The sequence below is a fragment of the Bubalus kerabau genome, chromosome 1 (assembly GCF_029407905.1).
Source record: "Bubalus kerabau isolate K-KA32 ecotype Philippines breed swamp buffalo chromosome 1, PCC_UOA_SB_1v2, whole genome shotgun sequence".
Classification (NCBI taxonomy): Eukaryota; Metazoa; Chordata; class Mammalia; order Artiodactyla; family Bovidae; genus Bubalus; species Bubalus kerabau.
In genome coordinates this window covers 227,280,084-227,303,518 of record NC_073624.1, presented here as the reverse complement: position 1 = coordinate 227,303,518, position 23,435 = coordinate 227,280,084, and the positions used below count along the sequence as shown (strand labels likewise).

Sequence of the window (23,435 nt, the reverse complement as noted above, 5' to 3'; positions counted from 1 at the left end):
TGCATTTCCAGTTCTTGTAAGATTAAGTAAAGATGTATTTTTATCATTAGAATAAACAGACAGTATCAATAGAAAGTTTAAAAAGTACTGTTTCCATGGACTTAGGTAATTCAGGCAACAAGAAATAACATTTCAATGAATCTCAGCATTTCAAAGAATTTACTTATTAAACTTCAGTTTTGAATAATATAAATTCCAAAATGTGTCTGTTTAAATCCAGTATATAATACTAGAAAATCCTTAACTCTAAGTATAAAAAAATAGATGAAAATATAATTTTGAAATCTAATCATTGTATCTAAACAAACAAAAGCACAAAATTATGGCAGTGTGGCAAACATTTATTGTATGCTTACTGTGTGAATTTAATCCTCACAAAAGCCTATGGATAAATAAATTTTCCTCTTGTACTAACACAGAATCTAAAGTTCAGCCAGATTAATTTCTGTGACTAAGAAATATGAGAGAAAATATTAGAAACCATATTGGAACCTTAGTCAACCTAATATCACTAGGATGTATTATCTCAGAATTATTCCAGAAATTTCTTTATTTTTTAATTCTTTCTCTGGGATGTTCTATTGTATATATATTGTATTGTAAGCCTAGATAACTCAGACAAGGTTACTTCTTATGACTATAAATTATTCAGTACATTTTAATGCATCCATTGTTAATCTGATCCCATAATGTATGTGTGTATCTGGTTGCAAACACCCTGGCTATTCTTATGCAGCTTAGAATTTGGAAAAAATGTTGAAATATTAATTCCATTTTTCTAACTTTTTTTTTGACTATAGCCTTTTTTAAATATGGTCTCTTTTTCCACATTCTCACTCTACTGAAAACCTGTCTTTCTCCCAACCATGAAGCGTTAGATAAACTTTTCAGTGTGGTATTTTTATTAATTGTAATTTTAACATCTCACTCTCACGAGACACTCAGTATATTTCCTCTGCTGTCCAGTTATTTCCTCCTTATATGTTATTTGTTCTTTTTTTTTTTGTGAAGATTTTTTTTTATTTTTTTATTTTTAATTTAAATTTATTTTAATTGGAGGCTAATTACTTTACAATATTGTATTGGTTTTGCCATACATCAACATGAATCTGCCACGGGTGTACATGTGTTCCCCATCCTGAACCGCCCTCCCACCTCCCTCCCCGTACCATCCCTCTGGTTCATCCCAGTGCACTAGCCCCAAGCATCCTGTATCCTTTATCGAACCTGGACTGGTGATTCATTTCTTATATGATATTATACATGTTTCAGTGCCATTCTCCCAAATCATCCCACCCTCTATCTTTCCCACAGAGTCCAAAAGACTGTTCTATACATCTGTGTCTCTTTTGTTCTCTCGCATACAGGGTTATCATTGCTGTCTTTCTAAATTCCATATATATGTGATAGTATACTGTATTGGTGTTTTTCTTTCTGGCTTACTTATACTCTGTATATATATTATATACATATACTCATATATATTATATACATATATATATACTCTGTATAATAGGCTCCAGTTTCATCCACCTCATTAGAACTGATTCAAATGTATTCTTTTTAATGTACGAGTAATACTCCATTGTGTATATGTACCACAGCTGTCTTATGCATTCATCTGCTGATGGACATCTAGGTTGCTTCCATGTCCTGGTTATTATAAACAGTGCTGCGATGAACATTGGGGTACATGTGTCTCTTTCAATTCTGGTTTCCTCGGTGTGTATGCCCAGCAGTGGGATTGCTGGGTCATCTTTTCAGGAACAGGAACTGAATGTTATCCAAATACTAATGAGAGTTAAACTGCAAATTGTATTTCAGCAAATGAGATGTTTCTTTTCTCATATATGGAGAAATGATCAGCTCCAAAATCCTTTAAAAGAAGAAAAATTTGATTAGTAAAAATTATAGAAAGCAATTAGGTTCTGAACTAATAAAATGTTGACTTCCATTTATTTGTTGTCATTCAGTTGCTAAGTCATCTCTGACTCTTTGCAACCCCATGGACTGCAGTGTGCCAGGCTCCTCTGTCCTCCACTATGTCTCAGAGTTTGCTCAAATTCATGTTCATTGAGTTGGTGATGCTATCTAACCATCTTATCCTCTACCATCCCCTTATCCTTTTGTCTTCAATCCTTCTCAGCATCAAGGTCTTTTCCAGTGAGTCGGCTTTTCACGTCAGGTGGCCAAAGTATTAGAGCTTCAGCATCAGTCCTTCCAATGAATGTTCAAGATTGATTTCTTTTAGGATTGACTGGTTTGATCTCCTTGCTGTCCAAGAGACTCTCAGTCTTTTCCAGCACCATGATTCTATTCTTCAGTGTTCAGATCTTCTTTATGGTCCAACTCTCACATCTGTTCATGACTACTGAAAAACCATCACTTTGACTGTATGGACCTTTGTTGGCAAAGTGATATCTCTGCTTTTGAATATGCTGTCTAAGTGTGTCATAGCTTTTATTCTGAGGAGCAAGAGTCTTTTAATTTCATGGCTGCAGTCATCATCCACAGTGATTTTGGAGCCCCCGAAAGTAAAATCTGTCACTGCTTCCACTTTTTTCCCTTCTATTTGCCATGAAGTGATGGGACCGGATTCCATGATCTTAGTTTTTTGAATGTTGAGTTTAAGCCAGCTTATTCAGTGTTCTCCTTCACCCTCATCAAGAGGCTCTTTAGTTCTTTGCTTTCTGCCACTAGAGTTGTATAATCTGCATATCTGAGGTTGTTTATCTTTCTCCTGGCAGTCTTGTGATTCATCCAGCCTGGCATTTCACATGATGTACTCTGCATTGAAGTTAAATAAGCAGCATGACAACATACAGCCTTGTCTTACTCCTTTCTCAATTTTGAACCAGTCAGTTGTTCCATGTCCAGTTCTGACTATTGCTTCTTGTCCCACATACTTATATTGATAGTTAGTATTAAATAGTTTTCAGTTTGCATAAACCAAAGTTTAATCAGAAGCAAAATTCTACTTAAGTTTGCATGATTTATTGCAGACTCAAACACTTGTAAGCATATCATTAATCAATTAAAAAGGATTATCATATTAATGTGAAATATAAATATCACTGGGCATGCTTTCATTTAGAGTATTTTTCCCAATTCCTCTGCCATTCCTATGAGAGAAGGAACTTATTTTAGCTTCTGAATAGAAGATTAAATAGGTTATTTGTTTTATACAATTTAAAAATGTGACTAGTAAATAGTGAACAATTTGAAAAATAGAATGCATTCTGCCAAGACCCCCATGGTGTTCACTGAACTTATTTCTTAGCTGGATTATAAAATATAAATCTCATGTTAAATCTACATTTCAGTGGCCTCTTTCAGAGCACCTAATTTCATGTCAAATTCTCTGTAGCCCCCAATAAATTCCAGGTCTTTTTTATTTTTATGTTTGGTATTCTTTTCTTATGGCAAATTTTTATTGCAAAATAATAAATGTAACAAAAATTTTATAATAAAATTCACCCTTTTAAAGTATGTCATAAGATGAGTTTTTGACAAATACATGCAGTCATGTTATGTTGCTTGCTCTTATTTTATCACCTCTGCTGTTAATACCAATTCTTTGACTTGACATTCAACCCACAATGTTCTCATCATACTTTAGTTTACATATTTTTTTTTTACAAAGAATCACTTAGTAATTATTTTAGATTTTGTGGGACGTATACTCTCTGATACAACTGCAACTCTGTAGTGTAAAACAGTCATAGACAAAAATGTAAACAAATAACAGTGACTATTTTCCAATGAAACTTTATTTATGAGTACAAATATTAGTTACATGCAATTTTACATTTCACAAAATATTATTATTATTTGATTTTTTGGTGATTCAAATGTGTAAAATCCATTTTTATTTCTCAGGCTATACAAAAACAGGTGATGAGGTGGATTTGATCAATAGGCCTTAATTGTCTGACCCCTGCTATAATCTGTTGCTGTTGTTCAGTCACTAAGTCATATTGGACTCTTTGTGACCCTGTGGACTAGGCTCCTCTGTCTCTGCTATCTCCTGGAGTTTACTCATATTCATGTCCATCGAGTTGGTGATGCTATCTAACCATCTCATCCTTTACTACCCTCTTCTTTTGCCTTCAATCTTTTCCAGTATCAGGGTCTTTTGCAATGAGTTGACTCTTCAAGTCAGAAGTGGAGTTTCAGCATCAGTCCTTCCAATGAATATTAGGATGGACTGGTTTGATCTTGCTGTCCAAGGGACTCTCAAGAGTCTTCTCCAACACATAATCTAATGGGTCATAATATCAGAATTCAGTGTGAGGTCTAGTAAGCATCTCATCTAGTGCTTTCTTTCTTAAAATCATATATAAAATGAAACTAAAAACAGTAATGAAATCTAAGTTGTTTAAAAACATTATATGGAATGTCAGAGAATTTGTACTGGTTACCTGTAGTGGCTGTCTGGAGTGCTGTGTTGGGAAGAACTTTGAGGTCCAGTCTTGGTCAAATGAGAGAAAAATCATGTTGTGAATGATTGATTATGTCTGCCTTGAGTACTATAGTAGAATCACATCAGAGGGATATTTACTGTATGCAAAATTCTCCTGTTTGTGCTCTGCTAAAGAAGAGGGAAAAGAAAAGGTGGGCCAAAAAGATAGAAGTCAAGGTTGTGTGAATGAATGGTAGCTTGGGGATGAAGATGAAAACAAATAAATGAGCAACTGAAATACCACAAGCTCTTCTGATTGGCTTCCACTCAGTGAGTATGTTCCTCTTTGTTTGAGAAGATGCGTAGGAAAGTCTTGTTCTCTCAGTCAGGAATATTCACCATACAGAGACACACTAGGGTTTAAAATACTTTATTTAAAAATTGCAACATCCCAAATGCAAGCCACTTACATAATCTAGTGTTCAATCAGAAAAATAAAAGAACTATGTTTCAAGAGAGAAAAATTTGGTTGTGTTGGATGTTTTGAAACACGTTTAGATCCAATATAGAACTTTCCCAAATGCAATTTTGACCTGCTGCATTTTTACCTTATGTGATGTACTTACAACCCAACCTTCTTGAAAGATGTGTCTCTGCTGTAGATCACAAATTTGACATTCTATCTTAAGCCCAAGGTAGAATTGAACATTAAAAACTCAGTTTTTAACTTTCTTGGTATCCTAACCCCCATAGGTATAAGTGTTTGAAGAACAGTCCAATGCTTAAGGAAGGATGCTGCCTTGTCACACTTGGGAGAAACTGAATCAATTCATCCTACTCTTTTGAAGTTAAGAATGACTTTCTAGAATGGTGTCTTTACTCATTCTTCTCAGGCTTTTATATCTGGAGTAAATACATAGCAGGGCCAGAGACTATTCTTTACCTTTCTAATAACTTTATTGGGTGATCAATCCTTGAGTTTACCTTAATCATTCAAGTATCTCTACTAACTGTTCACCCTTGCAGCCTTCCTACAGAACGAATGGGATCGGACAAACAGGAGTTCAAGCAGTGATACTGAACTCCAGCAATATAAGCTCAGGCCCTTGCTCAGGGTCAACCTTGGTCTCTGCCTGATGGGCAGCCCAGGACCATATTGATACCAATTTACATAATCATGAGTCATGGCTGCCATTTTCCCATGCTCAACACTGCTTCTATTATAGGGAAGTTGGTTACGGACAGAAAGGAAACATACAAAGGGCAAACACAAGCAAGAATTCTAAATATCATTCCTGCTTCCAATGCAAAGGGTGTGGGTTTGATCTTGGCCAGGGAACAAAGATCCCACATACTGCACACAGTGGCAAAAAAAAATTATTCCTTTCTTTGTTCTCAATTTATTTATACTTCTGTAAATCCTTTGGAAAGCATAGAAGTGGCATATTCCAAGTACAGACTGAAGTGTTAATCAGAGATTAAAGATACTCGATTTCTATGCATCCTCTGCCTTGTTTGCTGGTTCTATTCAACATCTCTTATCTTTGGAATAAAGGAAGTACTGTATTTAGCTCTTTTGGCACAAGGGAGCTATTGAGGATAAATGATATACTCTGCTTCAGTATAATTCATCAGTTAATTATATTACCATGTAAAAATTATGATAATAAACATTATTGCTCCAACCATTATTTGTGGTTTATGACAGATAGGCTTATTTCCCCCCCAATTAGTTCTAATTTACCAGCAGATATCCTTTTTTTTCCTTACAGATTATAACTATCTGCTAAGTACATTCTTCCAAATGATTGGTTAGGCAAGAACAAAAAACCATTGCCTTTGCTGTATATTAACTAGATAATTGGCACAAATAATCCTTGTATTATAAATAGTTCTCTTTCATCCCAGATGCAACTAGAAAGTCAAAGAGAATAATGTGATAGATGAAGAGAAGGATTCTTTCCATTTTCTGGAGGGAACACAGTGCTGCCAGTGTTCACTTTTTTCCCTTTCATGATTTCCACTGACACAGCCCGATTGTGTGGCCCTGATAATTTTCCAAATATGTGAAAGATCATATTTTGTGTTGATAAAGTGACATGACAGCTCTCTTTTACAAACTTGAAAATTCAATACTTCCTAATTTGGGGGGGAAAGTTAATGCTATACAGGTCAAAGTAAATGTCTTTCTAAAATTTTAGTGTTAATGCTTTTTTATTGTGGTAAAAAAAACACACAGTATATGAGACCACCCTCTTAACAAAATTTTAAGTGAAAATACAGTATTGATCGGTGGGAGCACAAGTACAGTGGCTTTCTAGCACATTTACATCCCTCATGACTGAAACTTGATGCACACTGCATAGCTACTCTCCACTGTTCCCACTCAGTACATGGCAACCAGTATTTTATTTTCTGCTTCAATGAGTTTAGCTACTTTAGATACGTTATATTAGTGAAATCATGCAATTTTTGGCTTCTCTGTCCTTATTTTACTTAACATAATGTCTTTAAAGTTCACTTATTTTGTAGTATATGAAAATTTTTTTTATGACTGAATAATATTCCAGGGTATGCACTTTTTAAAAATCCATTCATCTGTCACTGGACATTAGGTTGCATTCATGTCCTGACTATTTTGTAGAATGCTGCAATGTACATGAGAGGGCAAATATCTCTTCAAGATCCTGATTTCGGTTCCTATGTATAAATACCCATAAATTGGAATTGTTGAATCATATAATAATTCTATTTTTAGTTTTTTTTGAGGAAACACAGTACTGTTTTCTATAGTGGCTACTCTATAAAAATTCCAGTTTTTCCATATCCTTATTAACATGGTATTTTCTGGGTTATTTTAGTCAAGTAGGCCTTAGGAAGCATCACTATGAACAAAGCTAGTGGAGGTGATGAAATTCCAGTTGAGCTATTTCAAATCCGAAAAGATGAGGCTGTTAAACAATGGAAACAGAGATTTTATATTTTCTTGGGCTCCAAAATCACTGCAGATGGTAACTGCGACCATGAAATTAAAAGATGCTTGCTCCTTGGAAGAAAAGCTTTGACCAACCTAGACAGCATATTAAAAAGCAGAGATCCATCTAGATCTACATCCATCTAGATGGACAAAGGTCCATCTAGTCAAAGCTATGGTTTTTCCAGTAGTCATGTATGGATGTGAGAGTTGGACTATAAAGAAAGCTGAGTGCTGAAGAATGGATGCTTTTGATCCATGGTATTAGAGAAGACTCGAGAGTCCCTTGGACCACAAGGAGATCCAACCAGTCCATCCTAAAGCAATTCAGTCCTGAATATTCATTGGAAGGACTGAGGCTGAAGCTGAAACTCCATTACTTTGACCACTTGATGTGGAGAACTGACTCATTGGAAAAGACCCTGATGCTGGGAAAGATTGAAGGCAGGAGGAGAAGGGGACGACAGAGAATGAGATGGTTGGATGCATCACCAACTCGATGGACATGAGTCTGAGCAAGTTCCAGGAGTTGGTGATGGACAGGGAAGCCGGGTGTGCTGCAGTCCACTGGGTCGCAAAGAGTCAGACTGGACTGAGCGACTGAACTGACCTGATCCTAGCAGGTATGAGGTGCTAACTCATTGTGTTTTACGTGTGTGCTCAGTGGTGTCTGACTCTTTGCGACCCCCCAGGCTGCTCTCTCCATGGGATTATCATGCAAGAATAGGGGAGTGGGTTGCCATTCCCTTCTCTATTGTGGTTTGGATTTGCATTTTTCTGATGATTAGCGGTATTGGTCCTTCTCTTTGTTGGGAGATTTTGATTACTGACTCAATACCTTTTTTAGTTATAGGTGTGTTTACACTTTTTATTTCTTTGTGATTCAGTCTTGACAGATTGTGTGTTTCTAGAAATTTATCCATATCTTCCAGACTATCTAGTTTCTTGATATGTAATTGTTCACTGTAATCTAATTCTTTTCATTTCTATGGCATCAGTTATCATGTCTCCACTTTTATTTCTGACATTGCTCGGGTCTTCTCTCTTTCTGTCTTAGTCTAGCTAAGGATTTGTCCATTTTGTTGTTATTTAAAAAAAAAATTAATACAAAGGCTTGCTTACAGCCAGTTTAGTGATCTCAGGTAACAAGAAAAGGGGAGAGGAAGACTTTGAAGACTGGAGAAGGGAAAAAAGGAAGGGTAACAGAAGAGGGGATTATTAAGCTGGCCTTACTGTAGCCACCTGAGGCTAACCTTGTAGGAACCCTCTGAGGAGCCTATAGGATGTTCCTTGGAATAGTCTACCCGAGGATGGATGAGAAGAGTATTCACTGCTGCGTGTTTCTTTAGGATACTGTAATTCCTAGTAACTTTATCCCCCTCTTGACTGTTCCTTAAGAATACAGTCAACATTCTATATCCGCAGTGTCTACTACAATATTTTGTACATAGAAGGTACTCTATTCATAAATACTCACTGAATTAATCAATGAATGCGCTTGCCTCAGTAGTTATTCTGAGCCAAGAAAGGAGCTACTGAAATGCACAGTGTACATTTAAACGTTCCCTTAAGCAAAGATGATGAATATTAACCTGGAGTCCATTTGAACTGCTAAAATATTAATATCAGGCTGGCCACAGAGTTCTTTTGGATTTTTCTGTAAGATGTTATAGAAAAACTTGAATGAACTGTTTGGCTAACCCAATAACACAGACCAGGTGGCTTACAAACAACACATGGTTATAGGTCACAGTTCTGAATGCTGGGAAGTCCACGATCAGGGTGTCCAGTGGAAGCTTCTGGTGAGGGTCCTCTTGGTGGTTCTCAGCCTGTACCTCCTCACTGTGTCCTCATGGCAGGAGGGGCTGGAGATCTTTCTGGAACTACTTTGTCATGTGCTAGAGATCCCTCTGGAGCCTCTTTGTCAGGCGCTAATTCCATTCATGAGGGTTATACCTACTAATAACATCACACCAAACATGAGATTTTCAACGTATCAGTTTTGTGTGGGACACAAATATTCAGACCACGGCATTAACCTATGTCTCTGAGTAAGTGTTCAACTTATTCTCTGCCTCTTGACCAAGGCTGCTACTGGTGGGGTGGAAGTTTTAATATCCTTCGTATTTTTTAAATTTATGAATATATATCATTGTTCTGTAGTTCCTTGTACACACCTACAGATGTAGGCAGACACACAGACAGACGCACATAAAACTTGCTCCAGAGTTAGACTGCCTGGGTTTGAGCCCTGATATATCTAACTGTTGTCTAGATATATCAGACAGCTTTGGGCAAGTTGCTTAACCTCTTTGTTCCTTTGAGTCTACACTGAGAAAATGACAATGATTCTAATACCTGCCTCATGGGAGAATTATAGGTGATAAACCATGTAACCTGCTTTATAAATAGGTACAAGTCCCCCCACATGAGGCATTTTACTGATAGCGTGTAGTAATAAAATCAGTTTGGGCCAGGGAAGTATATTCTGTGTATCTTTGGCATCATCAGAATACACATTATCAGGGGCAATGTTGAAAGTTTTAACAGTTGTCTGGCATGGGCATTGACCAATCAGAGTGGTCACTAGTCACTAATGATCATTATGGCCCTGCTGGTATGTTGTTGTTCTCATTCAGTTGCTAAGTCATGTCCAATCCTCTATGTCAGGCTGCAGCCTGACAGTTGCATCTGTCATTCACTATCTCCTGGAGTTTGCTCAAACTCACATCCATTGAATCTGTGATGCTATCTAACCATCTTATTATCTGTCGCCCTCCTCTTCTTTTGCTTTCAATCTTTCCCAGCCTCAGGGTATCTTCCAATGAGTCTGGTCTTTGCATCATGTGGCCAGAATATTGGAGCCTCAGCTTCAGCATCCGTCCTTCCAATGAATATTCAGGGTCAATTTCCTTCAGGATTGACCTGTTTGATCTTGCAGTCCGAGGAACTGGTATGTACATGCCAAATACAAGTGTGCACTGCTCTTAGAACTTTTCCAATGCAGAGGGCTCCTCTGATACTTCCTGACTCCACTCCTAATTTGCAGGTTTCCTGCATCCTGGGGTGGTCCAGGACTATGCTTGAGTCTGTGCAGGCAGAGTCAGATGGGAGATAGGCTGCTGAGAGGTGAGGAGCTGTTGCCTCTGGGCAAGGGTATTGATTGTGGTGAGGAAGAGCCCTCCCATGCAACTCTTAGACATTCTTGCTGCAGTTTTAGAAAATCAGGTGTGCTCTGTTGTGGGGGAGGACCTATGTGTCTTTGTCCATGCACAGCACCAGAGCCACCTTGGGTCTCCTTGCCCACTCCCCTCTCTCAGCAGCTAAGGGCACCAGCAAGCCCAAACTTCCATCTACCAATGGTGTAAGAGCCAAGGGTGCAGGCAGCTCTCAGACTGCTGCCGTGTCTGCCTCTGCATGGTTGTGCACTAAAGAGGAAATGTTCACTTTTATTAATCAAAATAGTGACTAGAACAGAAAACTTACAGCCACCTGCTTTCTGAAGAGGGGTAAAGGTTTATCCACTGCCTCAGTTGATCAAACCTAACAGCTAAACTGTAATTAATTCCCACTCTGTCACTGTGGGATACATGGATGCTTTTGAAAAAGGAAAGAGGCAAACTGGTTTACATGATCTTTTTGCATCACATAACCTTATAGATTGTCATTCAACACGTAAAAGCTAGAAACATGAACTGACAAGCGTGAATCCCCAAAGACTCTAGGGATCTGTGTCACTGGATTATTTTTTAAGCTTATTGCATCAAGAGAAGGAATGAAAAGTAGTGAAAAGAATAGGCAATTATAAGGGCTGGTTTGTTCTCTGACCTGCTATATTCTAATTGTGGGAAAATCAGAAAGTTATTGTCCCCATTCTGAGAGCATCTGGTTCTTCATCTGTATCAGGATCTTCCTCGTGCACTGTATAGCCTCACCACTGTGACACTCTTGAACATAGTCATGAAGGGGTTGAATACATCGCAATGTGTTCCCATCCCCACTCCCACTCCTCATGTCCTCTGAGTCAGGTCTCGGATGGACAAAACCTTAAGACTGATTATCTCTGGCTGCCAGCTGTCTTCTTTGTGTACAACCTCTCCTTGTAACAAAGAACAAATGGGGCTGCTAGAGGAATCTGTATTCCAGTTGTGTGAAGAGCACATCACAATGCCCAAAATGTGGTCAGGAAAGGAGGGTGACTGCAAATCTGGACAGGGGACCTGGGAGATGCAGTTGCAGTTAGATACCCAAATCTGTCTTCCCATGCATGCAGCATGTCTATTCTGCAGTATACATGCCCTTTTAGTGCTATCCAGACAGGCTTCCCAGGTGGCACTAGAGGTAAAGAACCTGCCTGCCAAAGGAAGAGACATAAGAGACGCAGGTTCAGTACCTGTGTCAGGGAGATCCCCTGGAGAAGGGCATGGTAACCCATTCCAGTATCCTTGCCTGGAGAATTGCCATGGACAGAGGAGCCTGGTGGGATACAGTCCATAGGGTTGCAAAGACTTGGACACAACTGAAGCAATTTAGCGTGTGCACACACACAAACTTGCTTTAGTTTCTCTGAACAAGTATGTGAATTCTATAAATTAAAGTTCCATCACTGTTTTGAAGCAATAAGAAAAAGATGGTAAGATTAAAAAGTTTATTTTTATTATCAGGATGTTTGTCAACAAGATAGAGGAACTATTAGTGCTTTTATACACAATAATTTTTTTGAATATGTGAATGCTGAAAATTATGTTTCATTGTTTCACCACATTCTTGAGCAAATAGTTATTTTGTGGATAATGTCTAAGTTGAATTTGAAGGGCTTATCATTCAAAAGTCTAGATCAAGCTATTATTTGAAAGTTATACAAATTGAATGTTTAGAATAAACTATAATATTTTGCACTTTATTTTATAGTGATACAAAAGTTTCCAAGCACAGACACACTAATATCTCTCAGTTAACTCCTGCGTTCTGTATCAATGTCTTGATTTTCTGTGTCCTGACTTATGGGGTGAGCTTGGAGCTCCTTAGAGAAAATTTATAAGAATATGCTTACACACACACACTTCTTATTCAAAATACCAGGGAAAATGGAATATTTCAGAATTGAATAAACAGAAAGCAACTTCTACCTACTACTCTAAAAGACATGGTCTCCAATTTCCACATATCAAAGCCTGAACAAATACAACTGCTCCTTTAGTTTATAATCCTTCTAAAACTTTTTGTGGCCAACATGTTCATTGAATTTTTTCTTTCTGTAAATGTGCTTTGTTTTAGCTCTTAAGGCCCTAGAGAGCAGAAGCATGTTTCAGAACTCTAGACAGATGTGTGTATTCTTTGGATGATGTAAAGTTTAGCACTCTGTGCCATCAGAGCCAAATAATGTACTCTCGCTCTTCTGGGTCTTAGTGAAATAGACAAGAACAACAGGGCAATGTAATCCTTACTCCATTTTTAAATTGAGAGTATTAAAGACACTGAAGGAATAATACTTCACAATGGTTCTGTTCATCCTAGTTCTAGATCATGTACTGACTCCATTCACTTCCCTCTAATTTCATTCTCTCCACCTGCTCTTGTGTAACCTCAGTCTAAGCTACCATCATCTGTTACTTGGACCATGATAATAGACTTCTAACTGTTTTCCCTCTCTTGATTCCTTACAATGTATTCCCCACACAGCAGTCCAATCCTATCACTCTCCCCAGAGTGGAATCCTTCAGTGATTTCCAATCGCACTTGGAATAGAATCCAAATTCCATTCAGGTATGACCTAAATCAAACCCCTTACAATTATACAGTGGAAGTGACAAATAGATTCAAGAGATTAGATATGATAGAGTGCCTGAAGAACTATGGATGGAGGTTCATGACATTTTTGTACAGGAGGCAGTGATCAAGACCATCCCCAAGAAAAAGAAATGCAAAAAGGCAAAATGGTTGTCTGAGGAGGCCTTACAAATAGCTGAGAAAAGAAGAAAAGTGAAAGGCAAAGGAGAAAAGGAAAGATATACCCATTTGAATGCAGAGTTCCAAAGAATAGCAAGGAGAGATAAGAAAGCCTTCCTCAGTGATCAATTCAAAGAAACAGGAAAACAACAGAATTGGAAAGACTAGAGATCTCTTCAAGAAAATTAGAGATACCAAGGGAATATTTCATGCAAAGATGGGCACAATATAGGACAGAAATGGTATGGATCTAACAGAAGCAGAAGATATTAAGAAGAGGTAGCAAGAATACACAGAAGAACTGTACAAAAAAGATCTTCACGACCCAGATAACCGTGATGGTATGATTACTCACCTAGAGCCAGATATCCTGGAATGAGAAGTCAGGTGGGCCTTAGGAAGCAGCACTATGAATAAGCTAGTGGTGGTGATGGAATTCCAGCTGAACTATTTCAAATCCTAAAAGATGATGCTATTAAAGTGCTGAACTTAATATGCTAACAAATTTGGAAAACTCAGCAGTGGCCACAGGACTGGAAAAGGTGAGTTTTCATTCCAATCCCAAAGAAAGGCAATGCCAAAGAATGTGCAAACTACAGCACAATTGCACTCATCTCACACGCTAGCAAAGTAATGCTCAAAGTTCTCTAAGCCAGGCTTCATTAGTACATGAACTGTGAACTTCCAGATGTTCGAGGTGGATTAAGAAAGGCAGAGCAAACAGAGATCAAATTGCTAACATCCGCTGGATCATCAAAAAAGCAAGAGTGTTCCAGAAAAAAATCTGCTTTATTGACTATGCCAAAGCCTTTGACTGTGTGGATCACAACAAAGTGTTAAAAATTCTTCAAGGGATGGGAATACCAGACCACCTGACCTGCCTCCTGAGAAATCTGTATGCAGGTCAAGAAGCAACAGTTAGAACTGGACATGGAACAACAGACTGGTTCCAAATCGGGAAAGGAGTATGTCAAGGCTATATATTGTCACCGTGCTTATTTAACTTACCTGCAGAGTACATCAAGCAAAATGCTGGCCTGGATGAAGCACAAGCTAGAATCAAGATTGCCAGGAGAAATATCAATAATCTCAGATATGCAGATGACACGACCCTTATGGCAGAAAGTGAAGAGGAACTAAAAAGCCTCTTGATGAAAGTGAAAGAGGAGAGTGAAAAAGTTGGCTTAAAACTCAACATTCAGAAAACGAAGATCATGGCATCCAGTCCTATTGCTTCATTGCAAATAGATGGGGAAACAATGGAAACAATGACAGACTTTATTATTTTGGGCTTCAAAATCACTGCAGATGGTGACTGCAACCATGGAATTATTATTATTTTTTTCACATATTGTATATATTTATTATAAGAAGTTTTAACCATCTTCAGATAAATGCCAGTTTTAGCATTATATGCATTTATTATTTTTTTTGTAGAAAGCCACTTTTCTTTTCTCTATTTTTTAATATAAATGTATTTATTTTAATTGGAGGCTAATTACTGTACAATATTATATTGGTTTTGCCATACATCAACATGAATCCACCACAGGTGTACACGTGTTCCCCATCCTGAACCCCTTTCCCCGCTCCCTCCCCATACCATCCCTCTGGGTCATCCCAGTGCACCAGCCCCAAGCTTCCTGTATCATGCATCGAGCCTAGACTGGTGTTTTGTTTCACATATGATATTATACATGTTTCAATGCCATTCTCCCAAATTATCCCACCCTCACCCTCTCCCACAGAGTCCAAAAGACTGTTCTATACATCTGTGTCTCTTTTGCTGTCTCACATAAAGGGTTATCGTTACCATCTTTCTAAATTCCATATATATGCGTTAGTACACTGTATTGGTGTTTTTCTTTCTGGCTTACTTCACTCTGTATAATAGGCTCCAGTTTCATCCACCTCATTAGAACTGATTGAAATATAGTGGCTGAGTAATACTCCATTGTGTATATGTACCACAGATTTCTTATCCATTCACCTGCTGATGGACATCTAGGTTGCTTCCATGTCCTGGCTATTATAAACAGTGCTGCGATGAACATTGGGGTACATGTGTCTCTTTCAATTCTGTGCAACCATGAAATTAAAAGACGCTGGTTCCTTGGAAGAAGCTATGACCAACCCAGACAGCATATTAAAAAGCAGAGACATTAGTTTGCCAACAAAGGTCCATCTAGTCAAAGCTATGGTTTTCCCAGTAGTCATGTATGGATGTGAGAGTTGGACTATAAAGAAAGCTGAGCACCGAAGAATTGATGCTTTTGAACTGTGGTGTTGGAGAAGACTTGAGAGTCCCTTGGACTGCAAGGAGATCCAACCAGTCCATCCTAAAGGAGATCAGTCCTGGGCGTTCTTTGGAAGGACTGATGCTGAGGCTGAAACTCCAATACTTTGGCCACCTCATGCAAAAAGTTGACTCATTGGAAAAGACCCTGATGCTGGGAGGGATTGAGGACAGGAGGAGAAGGGGATGACAGAGGATGAGATGGTTGGATGATATCACCAACTCAATGGACATGAGTTTGAGTAAACTGCAGGAGTTGGTGAGGTACAGGGAGGCCTGGTGTGCTGCAGTCCATGGGTGGCAAAGAGTTGGACATGACTGAGTGACTGGACTGAACTGAACTGTAGCTTATTTGATCTGATGTGATCTGACTCATTCACATCATCTTCTCCTGAGTCATCTAACTTAATGTGCCTCAGCCACTGTATAGACTGATCTTTGATTTTTCCCAAGCTCCTTCATTACAGCTCCTACATTCTCGATTCCCTCTGTGTAGGATCTCTTTGCTCAGATCCTTCACACAGCCAGCAACTTGTTATTCTTCAAACCTTGACTTCCCTGACTAGTGAGGACTTCTATGGCCATCCTGATTAAAGTAGCCTTTCAGTGGAGACTCCATTCTCTGTTTATGGACCAGGTTTGTTAGCATCATGCTTAGCACCCACTCGGATCTGAATTTATCTTAACTATTTGTTTCTGTATTTATTTTCCACTTCTCCAATGAAAGACAAACTCCTTGAGAGCAGGCAACTTGTCTCCTTTTCCCACCAGTAAAAATTCCAGCCTCTATTAGACATGGCAAATAGCAGTTGATCAATTATTATTTGCCAAAGAAAGAATATATGAATGAGTGAAATGTACCATGTCAAATACTCTGAAATAGCTTCAACAGGTTACTGGATCAGAAGTTCCTTCTGAGAAGGTAGAAGGAAAAGGAGTAGAAATTGCTAAAATTTATGCCATCAAAATGGTATTTCCTTGTCAGTTGGAAATAAAGCTATCAAGAGAAAGGAGGTAAAGAATTTTTTTTCAGGTTTGTTCTCCTAACAGTCAAGCTAGGATTCAAAACTAAAACTGTCTAAGTCTAAAATGCATGGCCTTTTTACTACACAGCATTGGCAATAAGTGGCTAGGTTTCTTTCACTTAAGACATTGTCCACTGCCATAGTGGTTAATATTATTACATAATTTTTGAAACTGTCATTGTCTCAAATATTTATGATGTTTTAGAATCACATTATTTCTTATAAATATTATTTTTATTCCTCTGAAATTATTGCAGGATGCTGATTCTCTAATGAAATAAAGTAATACTTGCAGTAAATTTCCTCTTTTCTGGACCACAAAGACATGCAAAGAGAAGATGAGTTTTTAAAAAGTGCATTTAGTTGGAAATAAGAAACTAATTCTGGGAAATGAATCTAATTGCCTGACTGGAAGCAATCCCAGAGTTTTGAAAGTTACTCTTAAAAATAAAAGGGAAATGTTCTAAGAAATTAAATGGCTGCCTATAAACCACAGTGATTGCACCTCTCATCTCATGAGCAACAGGCTCTGCTGTACAAGAAGTGAATTCTCTTCTAACGAGGAAATTCTCAACTCAGAATCACTGTCAGGCGAGCCATGCAGCCAAGTCGACAAATGAATCCATTTACTCTCTGGGCAATTATATCTGCGTGTTCTACTGTCCACATTATCAGTTATAGTCAGTTCTGTTGTGCTAAGTACAACTACTTACTGTATAATGTTGTTCTCACAGCAATCCGATTTCTCCTATTTAATCAATTATGTAACTGAATCTTAGAAGTGACTTGTCCAAGGTCACACAGCTCTTAGGTATTAGAGCTGAAACTCAGTCCCATAGGGTAACTTTAGAACCCAAACCCTAAACCATTCCATTATGTTCCATGTTCTTACAATTAAGAATGAAGCTGACTCTTTTTAAATGAAAAAAAAAAAAATCTTATCTGGCTTACTTTATTTTTTATTACAATGTTGCTTACTATAAGTGAAAGCATAAATCTACTTTTTTTTTAATGCTTGAGTGCATGCATGCTTAGTTATTCAGTCCTGTCCAACTCTTTGTGACCGCATGGACTGTAGCCTGACAGGCTCCTCTGTCCATGGGATTATCCAGGCAAGAATACTAGAGAGGGTTGCCATTTCCTCCTCCAGGGGATCTTCCCAACCCAGAAACGGAACCCACGTCTCCTGCATTGGCAGGTGGATTCTTTAACCACTTAGCCACCAGGGAAGCGCCATATTTTTATGCTGAGAGCTTAGATAAAACCATAAAACCAAAATGCAGTTGGAAGTTAATTATAAAAAAGAACAGTATTCAAATTAACACAGTTTTATGGGGGAAATGAATCTTGCTTTACTGAAACAAAGGCGGGATATATGGTAGTGATTCTGAGGTGGGAATTCTTTTTGACCTGACATGCCTCCCATACTGTGGGCCATGATGTCTACCACCATTTTTCTTTTCCATTAATAATACCAAGGCACCTTGGTTTTGTGATGTTGTTTGTCCTTCCCATGGCTTGAGCTCGACATTAGAGTATTGACTCCTTTTTTGTTTTCTCAGTAGCCTGTGACAATTGAAATGGTGCAACCAGGTGCCAGGGTAAGCATAAGCACAGGTGTGAATGCAGGCACAAAAACCATGCAGTAATGAGAGTGAAAGTCGCTCAGTCGTGTCCAACTCTTTGCAACCCCATGGACCTATACCATCCATGGAATTTTCCAGGCCAGAATACTGGAGTGGATAGCCTTTCCCTTCTCCAGGGGTATCCTGCATTGCAGGTGGATTCTTGACCAACTGAGCTATCAAGGAAGACCTGAGCTATACTTGTACAGTAATCAGTTCAGTTCAGTTGCTCAGTCATGTCTGCCTTTTTGTGACCCCATGGACTGCAGCACACCAGGCTTCCCTGTCCATCACCAACTCCTGGAGTTTACTCAAACTCATGTCCATTGAATTGGTGATGTCATCCAACCATCTCATCCTGTCATTCCCTTCTCCTCCTGCCTTCAATCTTTCCCAGCATCAGGGTCTTTTCCAATGAGTCAGGTCTTCCCATCAGGTGGCCAAAGTATTAGAGTTTCAGATTCAGCATCAGTCCTTCCAATGAATATTCAGGACTGAATTCCTTTAGGATGGACTGGTTGTATCTCCTTGCAGTCCAAGGGACTCTCAAGAGTCTTTCCAACACCACAGTTCAAAAGCATCAATTCTTCAGCACTCAGCTTTCTTTATAGTCCAACTCTCACTTCATACATGACTACTGGAAAAACCATAGCTTTGACTAGATGAACCTTTGTTGGCAAAGTAATATCTTTGCTTTTTAATATGTTGTCTAGGTTGGTCATAACTTTTCTTCCAAAGAGCAAGTGTCTTTTAATTTCACGACTGCAGTCACCATCTGCAGTGATTTTGGAACCCCAAAATATAAAGTCTGTCACTGTTTCCATTGTTTCCCCATTTACTTGCCAAGAAGCAATGGGACGAGATGCCATGATCTTATATATAGTAATACTTGTGTAGAAAGTATTGTACTGTAATACTTGTGTAGAAGTATTATACAGTATTATACAGTAATGCAGAAGTATTATACAATAAGTATTACTTATACAGAACGATTACAGAAGTATTACAGAGTAATACTTGCATAGAAAGGGGTCATCCAGGTAGTCAAGAAGTGCTGGAAGTCAGTGTTTTAGGATAACCAAACTGAACATGAAATTTAAAAAATTTAGAGATGAATGTGAAAACCTGAAAAGTATGTCCCTGATTACCTGCAAGGGTCTGCAGATCCCAGTTTGAGTAGCCATGTTTGCAGTTGATTTGAGTTCAAATGATGACATTACCAATTCGCCAACTGTGGAAACTGGGTACAAGTTACTCAATTGTTGAGCTCAGTTTCTTCATCTATAGAATGGAAATAAAAAGAAGGCTATTTTATATAGTTGTCATCAGTGTTAATGGATACAATGCACAAAAACTGCTCAACTTATATAATAAAGGATAAAAGCTTTGTATTTTCTAGTATTGTTAATATTATAGATAATCAGGGTATAATGAGGAAAGTAGATATGCATACAATGAATAAGACCCAGAGAAAAACTGCTTTGTATCTTTATATGTAGAGTGCACTGTTAGCATAGATAAAGTAGCAAATTTGCATAGCTGGTAAGTGATAAGGCTGGGATTTCAACCTGAACAGTCTGGCTCTGAGTTGTGCTTTTAAGTTCTTGAAAGAGGTTTAAATTTAACAAGTAAAACAGAAGAACATTGGTAAGCAGCAAAGTCAGTCCATCTGATGCTCAGACCCATGCACAAATTACTGTGATCCAGGCCTCCTGCAGGAAATGCCACAAAAGACTGAATTTGAAGAGCCGCATTCAGTCTTGGGCAGTTCCCCTCACCCTTCCTGGCAAGTAGAGCTGTTGCTCTGGGGTTCCTCCTACATTGTACATCGTACATTTTAATTTTGTGTAAGTTGTTTTTTAATTGAACGAAAGATTCTTTAAATTTTATAGTTTACAATTTTAAAAAGTTTCTCACATGATTTCATAGTATCCCATAATAATTCTTTTCTTTTCCCATATACTGCTCCCTCCTCAACCCTTTCCCATTGGTAACCACTAATTTGTTCTCTGTATCTGTGAGTCTGCTTCTTTTTCATATTATTCACTATTTTGTTATATTTTTTTAGATTCCACATAGAAGTGATATCATACAGTATTTGTCCTTCTCTGACTTATTTCACTTAGCATAAAGTGTTCGAAGTCAATCCATCCATTCTTGCAAATTACAAGATTTCATTCCTTTTTTATGACTGAGTATTATTCCATTGTGTGTGCATGCATGTGTATATACACACCACATCTTCTTTATCCATTCTTCTGTTGATGGACATTTAGGTTGCTTCCTTATCTTGGCAATTATGAATAATTCTGCTATGAACATTGGAGTGCATGTATCTTTTTGAATGAATGTTTTTCAGATATATACTCAAGAGTGGAATTGCTGGGCCACGTGGTAGTTCTATTTTTTGTTTTTTGAGAAACTTGCATACTGTTTTCCATGGTTTACATTGTTTATATCATTTACATTGCACCAGTTTACATTCCCATCAGTGATGTACAAGAGTTTCCTTTTCTCCACAACCTTTTCAAAATATGTTATTTGTGGGATTTTTTTTTTTGGATGATAGCCATCCTTTCTGACTAGTATTTAAGTATTAGGTAATATCTGGTGGTTTTGATTTGCATTTCCCTGATAATTAGCAATGTTGAGCATCTTTTCATGTGCCTGTTGGCCATCTGCGTTTATTCTTTTGAAAAATGTCTGTTTAGTTCTGCCCATTTTTTAATCAGGCTTTTTTTTTTTTGATGTTGAGTTGTGTGAGCAGCTTATATATGTTGCATCACACATTTTAAAAAGAAAAGAGTGCTCCCAAGTCCACACTGACATAAATCACTTAGTTCCAGCAGGAAAGAGTCAAGGACACCATCTGATCTTCCCCAACCCCCAGAGAATGTACTTGCTTCTGCACAAAGTTTAAGAAATTCACTTAGTTGTCAGCACTTAAATATCAGATTTTATATAAAAATCCAGGTTTCTTCCATCTGTGGAACAATAAGAATATCTAGAAACATTGAGCCCATGTTCCCAATGAAGGCAACTGAATGGTGTTTAGCTGCAAAATAGGGACTTGAGTCTTTTTCTTTTTTTGCCTTAGTCTCCTTCCTAAAATAATCTTCTCTTACCATTAATGCTAGCCTGGTCCCAGGGCACTGATGTGGGAGATGCCTGGAAAGCACTGAGTACGTCTGCTACTACCACTGAGGCTGTGTGGTTCTTGTGGGCTGGCTTAGATGTCCAGTACTCTCAGAGCCTGGGACTTGGGCAGTGTGGTAGTTGGCAAAAAGTGTCCACAAATTTCTTCTAGCCTGCACACACACCGTTTGTAGTACAATAAGCCCCTATGTACAAACCTTCAAGTTGGGGATTTTCAAAGATGCCAATGAGCATCTGGTTCCAGCAAGGAACCAGAACCTGTGCCATCAACACCAGATGTGAGTGACATTGCAGCTGGCCCTCCACCTGCTCTTTCTGACTATCCGTCAGCTCTGCCATCTCCCACCTCTCTCCCTCCTTCAGTCAGTAGCTCTTCTTGCCTGTTCACTCCATGCCAGTCCGTGTATGCCAGCCGTTGTGCTACTGTACTTTCACGGTACTGTACTGTAAGATTGTTTGCTTTAGTTTTTAAAATGTATTATTTGTGTGAAAAGTATTATAAACTTATTGCAGTACAGTGCTATATAGCTGATTGTGTTAGTTGGGTACCTAGGCTAACTGTGTTGGACTTATGAACGAACTGGACTTACAAACTTGCTCTCAGAACAGAACTCATTCGTATGTAGGGAACTCACTGAATAACTTTGCCACTTTCCCTCTCTGCCCTGGAAACCTGGGCCTGGGCTTGGCTCTGTGACTTGCTTTGGCAAATGGGCATTGGCAGGGTGTGCTTATGTGTTGGGTTTGCCCTTGCTGGCTGTTAGGAAACCCTTGCCACCATGTGACAAGCCCAGCATACCCGCTGGAGGATGTGTGACCACGTGGAGAGATGGGCCTGGCCCTGGGAACAAGGTTATCTGTGGAGTGGGTCAGACCTGACCCCCAGATCAGGAGAAGTAAGAAATCACTATTGTGTTAATGTGGGTTGACTTTTAGACGGCGGACTCACGAGAAGGTAAAGACTTAGAACATCTCCCATGTGACACATACTACAACATAAACTCGGATGTTCCTGAGGGTCTTCTCAGGAAAGAGAGTGAGGCATTCTCTCTCTACACACACGTTTTAAAGCAAGTGACTCCTCTGCTTTAGTTTTTAGTGGAAAAGGATAGCATTAAAATCACTGGTGAGAGGATATTTAAGGTGTTTTTATAATTGGGAAATGAATGTTAAGGTATACATACAGAAAACCAAGGCTAAGGTAATTTAATCAGCTTATAGATGTCAAAGAACATGCAAAGCAATGCACATAATTAAACCATTCTAAGACAATTCCTTGATAATTTTTCTAATTATAAAGATTCTATTAATGTGCATACAAATTTATTCTTTGAAAATATATCAAAATGATAAAATCAACAATAAGAAGAATAAATTCTATATTGAGCTCTTAGGTATCCAACACTTTTCTAAGGACTCATGTAGATTTTCTCCTTTAAATACAACACCCTATATGGGAGGTCCTATTGTTACTATTATTGAAAGTATAACTGACTTAAAATATTGTGTTAGTTTCAGGGCAATAGCAAGCCCAGTGCTTTGATTTTATATATATATATATATGTGTGTGTGTGTGTGTGTGTATAATTGTCTACATTAATAACCATTTTCCTTAGGATAATAGTCATGAAATCAAAGGGTTTATAGCTATACAGCTGCCCAGAGAGGACTGGAATTTTAACAGAAGTATTTTTGTTTCTCATTTCTTATATTTAATCTGACAGTTTCAAGCTCACTTTTAATTTAATAGAATAACAGGATTGACTGGAGGCATTTTTATTCCAATCCACCAGAGGGCAGTATGAGGCAGCGTTTGCTTTGAAAGACAAGCGGGCTCCACCTTCATTTCTATTGCAACAGAACAACATTGTGTTGTTGGCTTTTTTCATTTTAAAATATTTGGAGATGCCCTTAATTTTTAGAACATTGTTCTTTTCCAGCTAAGCACCCTGTGCCTATGGAAACAGTGCTGGATGAAATAGCTGGGTGCTTCTTTACTTGTGGTCCT

At 38.3% G+C, this 23,435-nt stretch overlaps 1 protein-coding gene across 20 annotated transcripts in view; it reads left to right on the top strand.

Moving 5' to 3' along the window:
• PPP2R2B (protein phosphatase 2 regulatory subunit Bbeta) overlaps positions 1 to 23,435 on the top strand; it is a 705,283-nt gene that overhangs the window by 60,576 nt on the left and 621,272 nt on the right. The window lies entirely within an intron of this gene.